The sequence below is a fragment of the Ipomoea triloba genome, chromosome 8 (genome assembly GCF_003576645.1).
Source record: "Ipomoea triloba cultivar NCNSP0323 chromosome 8, ASM357664v1".
NCBI lineage: Eukaryota > Viridiplantae > Streptophyta > Magnoliopsida > Solanales > Convolvulaceae > Ipomoea > Ipomoea triloba.
In genome coordinates, this window is record NC_044923.1 from 10863901 (window position 1) to 10873665 (window position 9765).

The window sequence follows — 9765 nt, forward strand, 5'->3', positions numbered from 1 at the left end:
GAACATGAAATCTGTGTATTGGACCATGGTTCACAGTGTATTGTGGACCCTGCTCCACGATATAACGATTTTCAATACAACAATTTAATTTGAATTATTTTTTATATACTTACAAATTCAAATGCAAAACATATTATTTATTAAAAGCATAATAATTAATGGATTACTTAATCAAATACGGAGTATTAATTTTTAATCAATTAACTTAATTAGTAACACACATTGTCATTTTTTCTAATACTATTAACTCTATTAGAATGCAGTATCTATTCATAACTACACTGAGGCTCAAACCCACCACCTCCCATATAAAGGGAAGGGTTTGATGCCATTGGACCACAAGGTCCTTGGCACACATTGTCATTTAGTAACACACACAGTCATTTAATTTTCTTATCTAGAAATATTTATTCAACTATTGAGTGTTAAATGATATTGCCAATTTTATGCAAGCTTGTACTTATAAAAATGAATGTTGCAGTGGATTGCGTGAAAAAAAATATGCGAAACGACGTCATTTTTGGACTGTGGTCCACACAGCTCACGCAATAATTATTGATTGTTTTAGACTTTTAGTATCTTTCATCGACAACTATTGTTTTAGTGTCAAAATTCATCACGCCTATCACCCATTCACCCATTCATTTAGATATGCCAAAATTTAGACTTTTAAGAGTATTTTCGTCATTTTCAACATTAGATCCCAATTTAAACATGAATAAAGGGCTTTAGCCCTAATAATTTGGACAATTAGATTTATTTATCATTTTATCCTATGATTGAGTCTTGAATGCTGTTGAAATTTGTTAGCACACTTGTATTAGAAAGTCTAAACTTTTGAGTTAATTTTGTAACACATACATAGCCATTTAGTAACACACATATATTGTCATTTAATTTCGTCGTTTAGAAATTTTTATTCTATAATTGAGTCTTGAATGTTGTTGACAATTTTTAGCAAGCTTGTATTAGAAAATATAATCATTTAACTTATTTTGAGTAAGCACATAGTCATTTAATTGGGTCGTATTGAATTTTCATCCTACAATTAAACATTTAATGTTCACCGTTTTCAGCAAGCTTTTAGAAGAAATATTAAATGTTAACATATACTATAATTAGTAAAGCACATAGTCATTAAATTTCATTTTTTTTAATACAACTGACTCTAGAGTATAGATCTTAATTAGCCGACGTTGTATGTAATTTCTGTAGTATAAATCTATTACATTGTAGTATCTGTTCATCTACTTCAAAGAGTAGATATCGCCTCCACTGAGCGATCTCATGACCTCCCATATGGGAGAGATTACATGTCATCTGAGCACAAGGTGCTTGGCATACGGAGTACTATTTATCTTACGATTGAATTTTGAAAGTTGCTGACAATTTTTGACAAGCAAATAGTCATCTAGTAAGGCACATAGTCATGCAATTTTTTTTTTTTGTCTATAAATCTTTACCCTACCATTTAATTTCGTTGTCTTGAAATCTTTATTTAATTACACATTTTTGAAACACTCATGATTCTTTACAAGCTAGTATATATTCTATACTTTCTTGATGTTTTTAGCTCAAAGAATTCAAGCCCTAACCACTTGGGGGTCCGATCATATGACCATTCACTTGGAATGGTAACAGAGGTGTCATCATACTATATAGTGGTTGACATTTAGTAACACGCATGGTTATTTAATTTGGTCGTCTAGAAATCTTTATTTGATAACTGAGTCTTGAATGTAATGTTGTTGACCATTTTTAACAAGCTTGTACTAGAAAGTTGAAACTTTAATTTAACATAATTGTGTAACGCACATTGTTATTAAATTTGGTCATGTATGAATCTTTACCCTACCGTTGAGTTTCGGATAGTATTTACCATTTTTAACAAGCTTGCATTAGAAAGTATTAACTTTAACTTAATTTTAAGTGGTCTAGTGGCACCCGGTGTCCCAGTTGGGATGATGGGAATGGGTTCGAGCTTCAGTGGAGGCAATTGTTGACTTTTTGTGCTTCAGTAGGTTGAGAAAGTAGCTATAAACATATACTCCATTGTAACAGAGTCGAGTCAGTAGTATTCAAAATTTTTTTTAATGTTAAATACATTAAGATATATGCATAAATTTAAAGCTCATCAATTTCGAAAGCAAACTAGAAATACGAATCAAAATCATAGTTAGTGTTTGGTTAACAAGTTTTTAAAATACAACTATGTGATTAGATTACTAATTCAATTTAAAACTCATTCCCTAATTTTATTTTTTAAAAAAAAAAAACTATCATTCTGTCTTATTAGTTGGTAATATGATTTTTAAGTTTGGATTAGTGATTTTAGATTTTTTTTGTTCATAATATGTTTTAAGTTTAGGATCAATTGTCTTAATTTTTTGTTTTGTATTTTTAAAACTTTTATTTCCATTATATGGTCATACATAAGTACATAACCAAACAATAATATTGGTAATCATTATAATTTCACCCTAATACCAAACATGTAAAATATTTTCACCATCAGTCGTTATACCGTGAACCGTGGTCATGGCTGATACTGCAGTTGTGTTGAACTGATATTGCAGTTGTGTTGAAAGGGAACTGCAGTTGCGTGGAACAAATGTCGTTTCATCCGGCTGGAACTGCAGTTGTGTTGATGGATGAAACGGTCACAATGCATTATGGACCATGATCCACAGTATAATTTGCGCCAGAATCATACCATTACCAAGTATTTAATTCTCATTCCAATTCTAATTTCTATATATGAACCAAATACACCATTAGTTTAGAAAGTATACACTTTAACTCAATTATAATATTAAATAATAAGAGAGATAAGCATAAAAGTTATCAATTTCGTATCCAAACTTATTTTAGAAAGTTTGAACGTTACATTAATTTCTTTATTATTATTATTATTATTACTATTATTATTATATATAAGTGATAAACATAAAAGGCCATGGATTTCATATGCAAGCTAAATATATCGTGCTAATGTAATGTGGTAAAAATAACAAATAATTTATCTAATAAATTTAGAAGTAATGTATTGATATGTGATGAGCTAAGCAAGTTGGAGGTGTCACACTATCCCATCGCCAAATTGTAGACCCAATGAGTTGTTGGCTAATACGAAGGACACGCCTTTCGTTTCTCTTTGGATGACTACTACACTACCGTTAAAGTTATAAGTTGTTCTACGGTATGTGCAAAGCATACATATGCCGCAGCCGTCTAACAGTCCATCATTAATTAGTGCGTGGATCGTGGTTCACACAGTTGTATAGACCACGATCTAAAAATAGAAAAAATATATTATTCTGATCTAAGACATAAAGTATATTATTATAACTAAAAAATGCATTATCTTACTCTAGAAATTTCATTATTTTAACGCATAAATTTCATTATACATTATTCTAACTCATAAAATACATTATTCTAACACATAAAACACATTATTCTAATTTATAAAATACTTTATCTTACCTCAGAAAATTCATTATTCTAACTTATAAAATACATTATCTTACCCTAGAATGTTCATTACTCTAACACGCACGAGAAGCAAAGAATTTTTTTAACATCAAAACGACGTCGTTTTGGACCATGATTCACATAGTTGTATGGATCGCGGTCTACACAATAATTTGCCGACAAACCGTTCCTAGCATTTTTTTTTGGGTAACACTTGTGTGAGACCGTCTCACGGGTCTCAATCCATGAGACGGGTCGGGTCACATAATTTGGGTCATATTTAATTTATGGATTAATTCTGTTTGGGCTATCTTTTTTACAATCAGATATGGGCCTTTTTTAGCTCAGTTTTATTAATTTAGTTTATCAAATTTTAAGCTCCATTTTTACGCGTTTCCTATGTTCTTCAAGTCCAAAGTGTCCAAGCAGTTCCTCTACACTTTATCATCTAATTTTCAAATTTGAGTTTATTCTATTTATTAAAACTTTAAGCATATAGAACCCAATTTAATACTTTATAGCCTAAAATTAATACTTTAAAACACAAATAAATAGTCAACACTTTAGCATTAAATTTAATAAGTAATAGCCTAAAACTAGTACTTTGTAACACAAATGAATACTCAACATTTTAACCATCTAACACAATACTTAATAGCACAAATATACTACTTCAATTCATAACAAAAATAAATACTCAACACTTAAAACATTAAATATAATATTTTATGATGCAAATATACTACTTTATATCACAAATGAATGATCATGACTACTTTAACCATCAAATAAAATATTTTATACAGCAAATATACTATTTAATTGCACAAATGAACCATCAACACTTTAACCATTAAATTTAATACTTTATAGCCTAAAACTAGTACTTTAAAACACAAATGAGTACTCAACACTTTAACCATCAAACACAATACTTAATAGCATAAATATACTACTTTTAAACACAAATGAATACTCAACACTTTAACATTAAATTTAATATTTTATAGCCTAAAACTAGTACTTTAAAACACAAATGAATACTCAATACTTTAACCATTAAACCTAATACTTTATAGCCTAAAACTAGTACTTTATTAAATCATGTGAAGGATGAAAGAGAAGTTGGGAAACATGATATTCCTCCAACAACATCATTAGATTTCAACCACATATATATTTGATAACTAAATACAAAGCCTCTATATCTATTGGTTTACCATTGAAAGTATAATAAGGGTACAAACCAAACTAACTCCAACAACAAAGATCTACCTATACCATTGAAAGTATAATAAGGGTACAAAAATTCCGTCGCGCAACAGCTAAATTCCGTCGCGAAACGAGTTTTGCGACGGAATCGCGACGGAATTCGTTCCGTCGCGTATCGGCTTGTCGTATCTTCATTTGCGAGGGAAAAATTCCATCGCCAAAATTTCGTGACGGAATAATTCCGTTGCAAAAGGAGAAATATTAAACTTTCTCCGTCGCAATTTGGTGGCAAAATATTTTAAAAAAATAGGGTATCCGCGTCTGTTCTTTATACAACAGACGCAGATACTCCTTAAAAAAAAACAAAAATATTCCTTTTTTATACATTGTAACTCTCAACTCAATACAAACACTATTACAATTCCAATTACCTTCACTGTACTGTAAAAACTAAAATATAATCCATTAAATTACAACAAATTTATAGTTCCAAATTAAAAATAATTGAAAGCTACAAAGTCTTTGGCCACTGCTGTTAGGAGCTTATATATTGTAACTCTCAACTCAATACAAAAACTATTACAATTCCAATTACAGTACTTCACTGTAAAAACTAAAAAATAATCCATGAAATTACAAATTTAAAGTTCCAAATTAAAAATAATTGAAAGCTACAAAGTCTTTGGCGACTACTGTTATTGTACCTAAAATCCCATAGAGCAAAGGACCCCTTGGCTGAAAATTGAATGTAGAAAAATAAAAATAAAGGAAGAGGGAGAGGGATAAAGAGAGCATAACTGCATAATCAGGGGAATTGATATTGCATTCCTACTAAAATAAACTGGATTAGCAAAAATGTTATGATAAAGCTACAGGAGTTTAAGATTCCAGCAAAGCAAAAGCAGCACCAAAGAAAAAAGTTGACCAACCTTGGTTCTTTTGTAGACAGGGCGTTGATAGAGATGACTTTCACCAAGAATAAGTCGATCAATGAAGCCAACTGCATTGCACGGAGGATCAAGACTTCCCCTCACATTACAATGAACCTGGTAAGAAATATGTTGGGCTTGAGTAAGATTAAAAAACAAAACAAAAAAAATTCATATCCATCTCTTTCAAAATACTATATGTATTTTAGTAGATTCTTTCAAGTTTGGCTGAAAGACAACCTTAACTTAGCAAAGCTCAACCATCAAAAGATAGATAAATGATTTGCATGTCAGCATAACTACAATGATAATGCCAATAATTGGTGCATAAATTCTTATATTTACTGCACCAATCAATACTATCAACGAATACACAGATTTTAACTTCTAAATAGACTAACTTCCTTGAAAGAAAAGTAAACAAGTAGAATTCATATAGAGGATAATCCCTACTCAAAAGGAAGTATTAGAAGGTATAAAATCATTAGAGTAGATACATAAAATCAAGGAAACATTATATATTATGTGGCAGGGAAAGCACCTCAGGGATAATAAATCATCAATAATGAAAACATAACTTCAAAGCATTACATATCACTGCAAGGTTAATAATAAATCATCCCTCATTTAGAGAATTAAATAATAGTACAAAACATAACATTGACATGCAGTTTAGTGTTAGAAGCCAGACATAGCCATTCATGAATTATAATATTTCTAGTGTAGGGTACAAAGATAATTAAAGGCAAACTTTTGAGCTTTTCATTACTTGATGAGATGAATTCAAATGATTACTTTGAAATGAACTTATCTAAACCAGAAAGCATTAACAGGTAGTAATGAGGCATCCTTGGGTTTTTCACTATCTCATGCAATAAAGCATAGCAAGCCTAAGTATTCAGATACAAATATTTTACCATTCTCATGTAGAAAATCAGTAATAGGCCTTTCTTGGCCAAGTGCTTGAGAAAGAACAACTTCTAGAGCCTCCATCTTTAAAGGCAAGCGCATGAATTGATGGTTATACTTCTAAATCTGAAAAAACTGAAATACGATAGTTAGAAAGTGATTGTGCAGGAAACAATCTATATTTAGTGGCTAAAGTGGGGTCAAAGTGAAAGGAGGATCTGTAACTGCAAGCTTTTGCAGCAATGTCTAAATTATTTCATCACTGCAAGTAGTCAAAAAAAGTTCATCTGCGGTTTGCAAACTCCAGATTAAGTTATATAAAACATTAAGTCCAGGAAAATACACAAACTGAATGAAATGCAAGTCATGTTTGCCTCTTTCATAATGACATCAGTACCATTTTAGCTATCAGTCTCTACTCAAACCATGTTTTGACCTCTTCAACCTGCAAGATCAGAAGTGTTTTAGCTAAAGAAAAATTAGTAAATTAGTGATAATAAATTAGTGATAAAAACAGATACTAGAATTTATTTCTAGCCTAGAATTTCTAGGACACCAATTCCAAATTAACCTAAGATATCATCAGTGCTTAATTTAAGTTCCAGTTGTGCCCATCCATCTAATCTTCTCTACATCAACTCTATAACTTAGATCACCACACCCATGAAAATACCCACCTAACCACATACAACCATAAATATTCAGTAAATCAAGAAAATTGAATTGAAACAAAACTTGGTAAAAGCCATGGCAACAAGCAAAGGGGTAAAGCCCTAAATTAGTAAATCAATAATATTGAATTGAAACAATACAGATGAATTGAAACAATTAGTATAGACATTACCTCTTTTGTCGCCGGTGGCCTTCACCGGTGGTCAGGCGAGTGGTGGCTGCGGCCTGCGTGACAGCGTGAGTGATGACTGGTGAGTGGACGGCGGTGGCTGGGGTGGAGGCGTCGGCTCTGGCGATGGGGAGGCGATGGCAGCGGCAGCGTCGCAGTGCTCTCTCAATCAGAAGAAACGACGGTGGCGGTGGTGTGTGAGCTGTGGCTATGGCGGTGGCGTCGGTAGCTGTGGCTATGGCGGTGGCGTTGTCGGCAGCTGTGGCAGTGGCGTCGGCGGCGGCCATGGCGAAGGGGCGAAGGGGCGAAGGTTGTGGTGTTTACAGATGGAGATTGAGGGATTGAAGCTGTGCGGCAGAACTGCTGAAAAGAAAAATATGATTAGGGTTATAGTTTTATTTTTTTTAAAATAAATATAATATATGCTTAAAAAAAAACGAAAAACAAATCAAACGACGTTGTTTTGGTCGTAAAAAATTTGCGACGGAATTTATTCCGTCGTAAACTGCCTTGCGATATTTATTATTTTTATGAGAATTGTTCATTTTAGCAACGGAATAAATTCCGTCGCAATTTTCGTCGCCATTTTACGATGAAAATTAAATCCGTCGCCATTTCGGTCGTTATTTCACGACAAAAATAAAATCGGTCGCAAATTCAGTCGCGCTTTTTTTATCGCCAAATTTTTGCGGGTTTTATTTCCTATTTGCGCCAAAAATTGCGACGGAAAATAATTCCGTCGCAATTCCGTCGTTAATTTGCAACGGAAATTAATTCCGTTGCGATTCCGTCGCTATATCGCGACGGAATTTTTTCCGTCGTGAATCGCGATTTTTCTTGTAGTATTGGACTAAGGTGGCAGGAAAGGAGAAAAAAACATCTTCAACCTATATTTAGAGCACACAACTTGAAATTAATGTATCAAATCAATGGGTTAGATTACTTCTATCTTTTTGTCCAAGAACTAGTGGAAAAGACATGCCCAAAGTCAAATTGGAGAAGTAGCCAAAAGCTTCAGACATTATTGCATTGTTTCATAAGAAAAATACATAGTTCATTCAAACAACTACAAAATGATAGTAGAACCTGCTCATATTATATATATCCAATGCACTGTCCTCTTGAATTCGTATAATTCCAAATAATGAATAAGCAATTCAAATTGAACAAATAGGTTAATAACAAGTATAAGCAAGGAAGTGTAGACCAGATTTATAACGCTACAATACAAGTGTTAAAGATGCTTAGGGACTGAAAACAGGACTAGTAATCAGTATGGAATAAATAATGCTCTAAACATCAACTATTATAGGCTGATTTTATTTAGTGAAAGAGTAAATTTATCTAAAAACCTATACTTAAGAAACTTAGAACCAGAATCTGGGATTGTAAATGAAGTTATTTGTATGCAAATGATGAAATGCCAATTACATAAAAAAAAATTAAAAAAAAAACCACCAAAAGTTATTCCTGCTAGTTAACTCGAGAAATGAAGCAAATACAAAAGCAAAAACAAGCTTTGTACAGTACATATCCCCAACCGGTATAAACCAAATGTGAAAATCTTTGCATTTGCTTCCTGTGCCAGATGTTCAGTATGACCTTTTGCATGACCGACATTTTTCATCAACACTTAATAACACAAATATACTACTTTTAAACACAAATGAATACTCAACACTTTAATATTAAATTTAATACTTTATAACCTAAAACTAGTACTTTATAACACAAATGAATATTCAACACTTTAACATTAAATCTAATACTTTATAGCCTAAAACTAGTACTTTATAATACAAATGAGTACACAACACTTTAACCATTAAATTTAATACTTTATAGCCTAAAGCTTGTACTTTTAAACACAAATGAATATAATACTCAACACTTTAACCATTAAACCTAATACTTTATAGCCTAAAACTAGTACTTCATAACACAAATGAATACTCAACACTTTAACCATCAAACACAATACATAATAACACAAACATACTACTTTTAAACACAAATGAATACTCAACACTTTAACCATTAAATTTAATACTTTATGGCCTAAAACTAGTATTTTTAAACACAAATGAATACTCAACACTTTAACCATTAATTTAATACTTTATAGCCTAAAACTAGTACTTTTAAACACAAATGAATACTCAACACTTTAACCATTAAATTTAATACTTTATAGCCTAAAACTAGTACTTTAAAACACAAATGAATACTCAACGCTTTAACCATTATATCTAATACTTTAACAATCAAACACAATATTTAATAGCCACAAATAGATCAATGTACATTTAACAAACATTTCAAGAAGTGAAAAAACATATATGACTATACAGACGCATACTAAAGGAAAGTATTCGCATGTCAAAGAAGAAATTAACTACT

The 9765-nt window shown here is 31.6% G+C and overlaps 1 long non-coding RNA gene across 4 annotated transcripts; it reads right to left on the minus strand.

Annotated features, from left to right (window-relative positions):
• Positions 1-5121: 5121 nt before the first annotated feature.
• LOC116027164 lies at positions 5122-7724 on the minus strand. Of its 4 annotated transcripts, none has more exons than XR_004099915.1 (4): positions 7369-7724; positions 6922-6969; positions 6533-6650; positions 5122-5732 (listed from the first exon to the last, which is right to left on the minus strand). It is a non-coding gene; the product is annotated as an uncharacterized LOC116027164 (long non-coding RNA). The 4 variants fall into 4 exon arrangements; XR_004099913.1 differs by having other exon boundaries at positions 6533-6659; XR_004099914.1 differs by having other exon boundaries at positions 5122-5514; positions 5616-5732; positions 6533-6969.
• Between the last annotated feature and the right edge of the window lie 2041 nt (positions 7725-9765).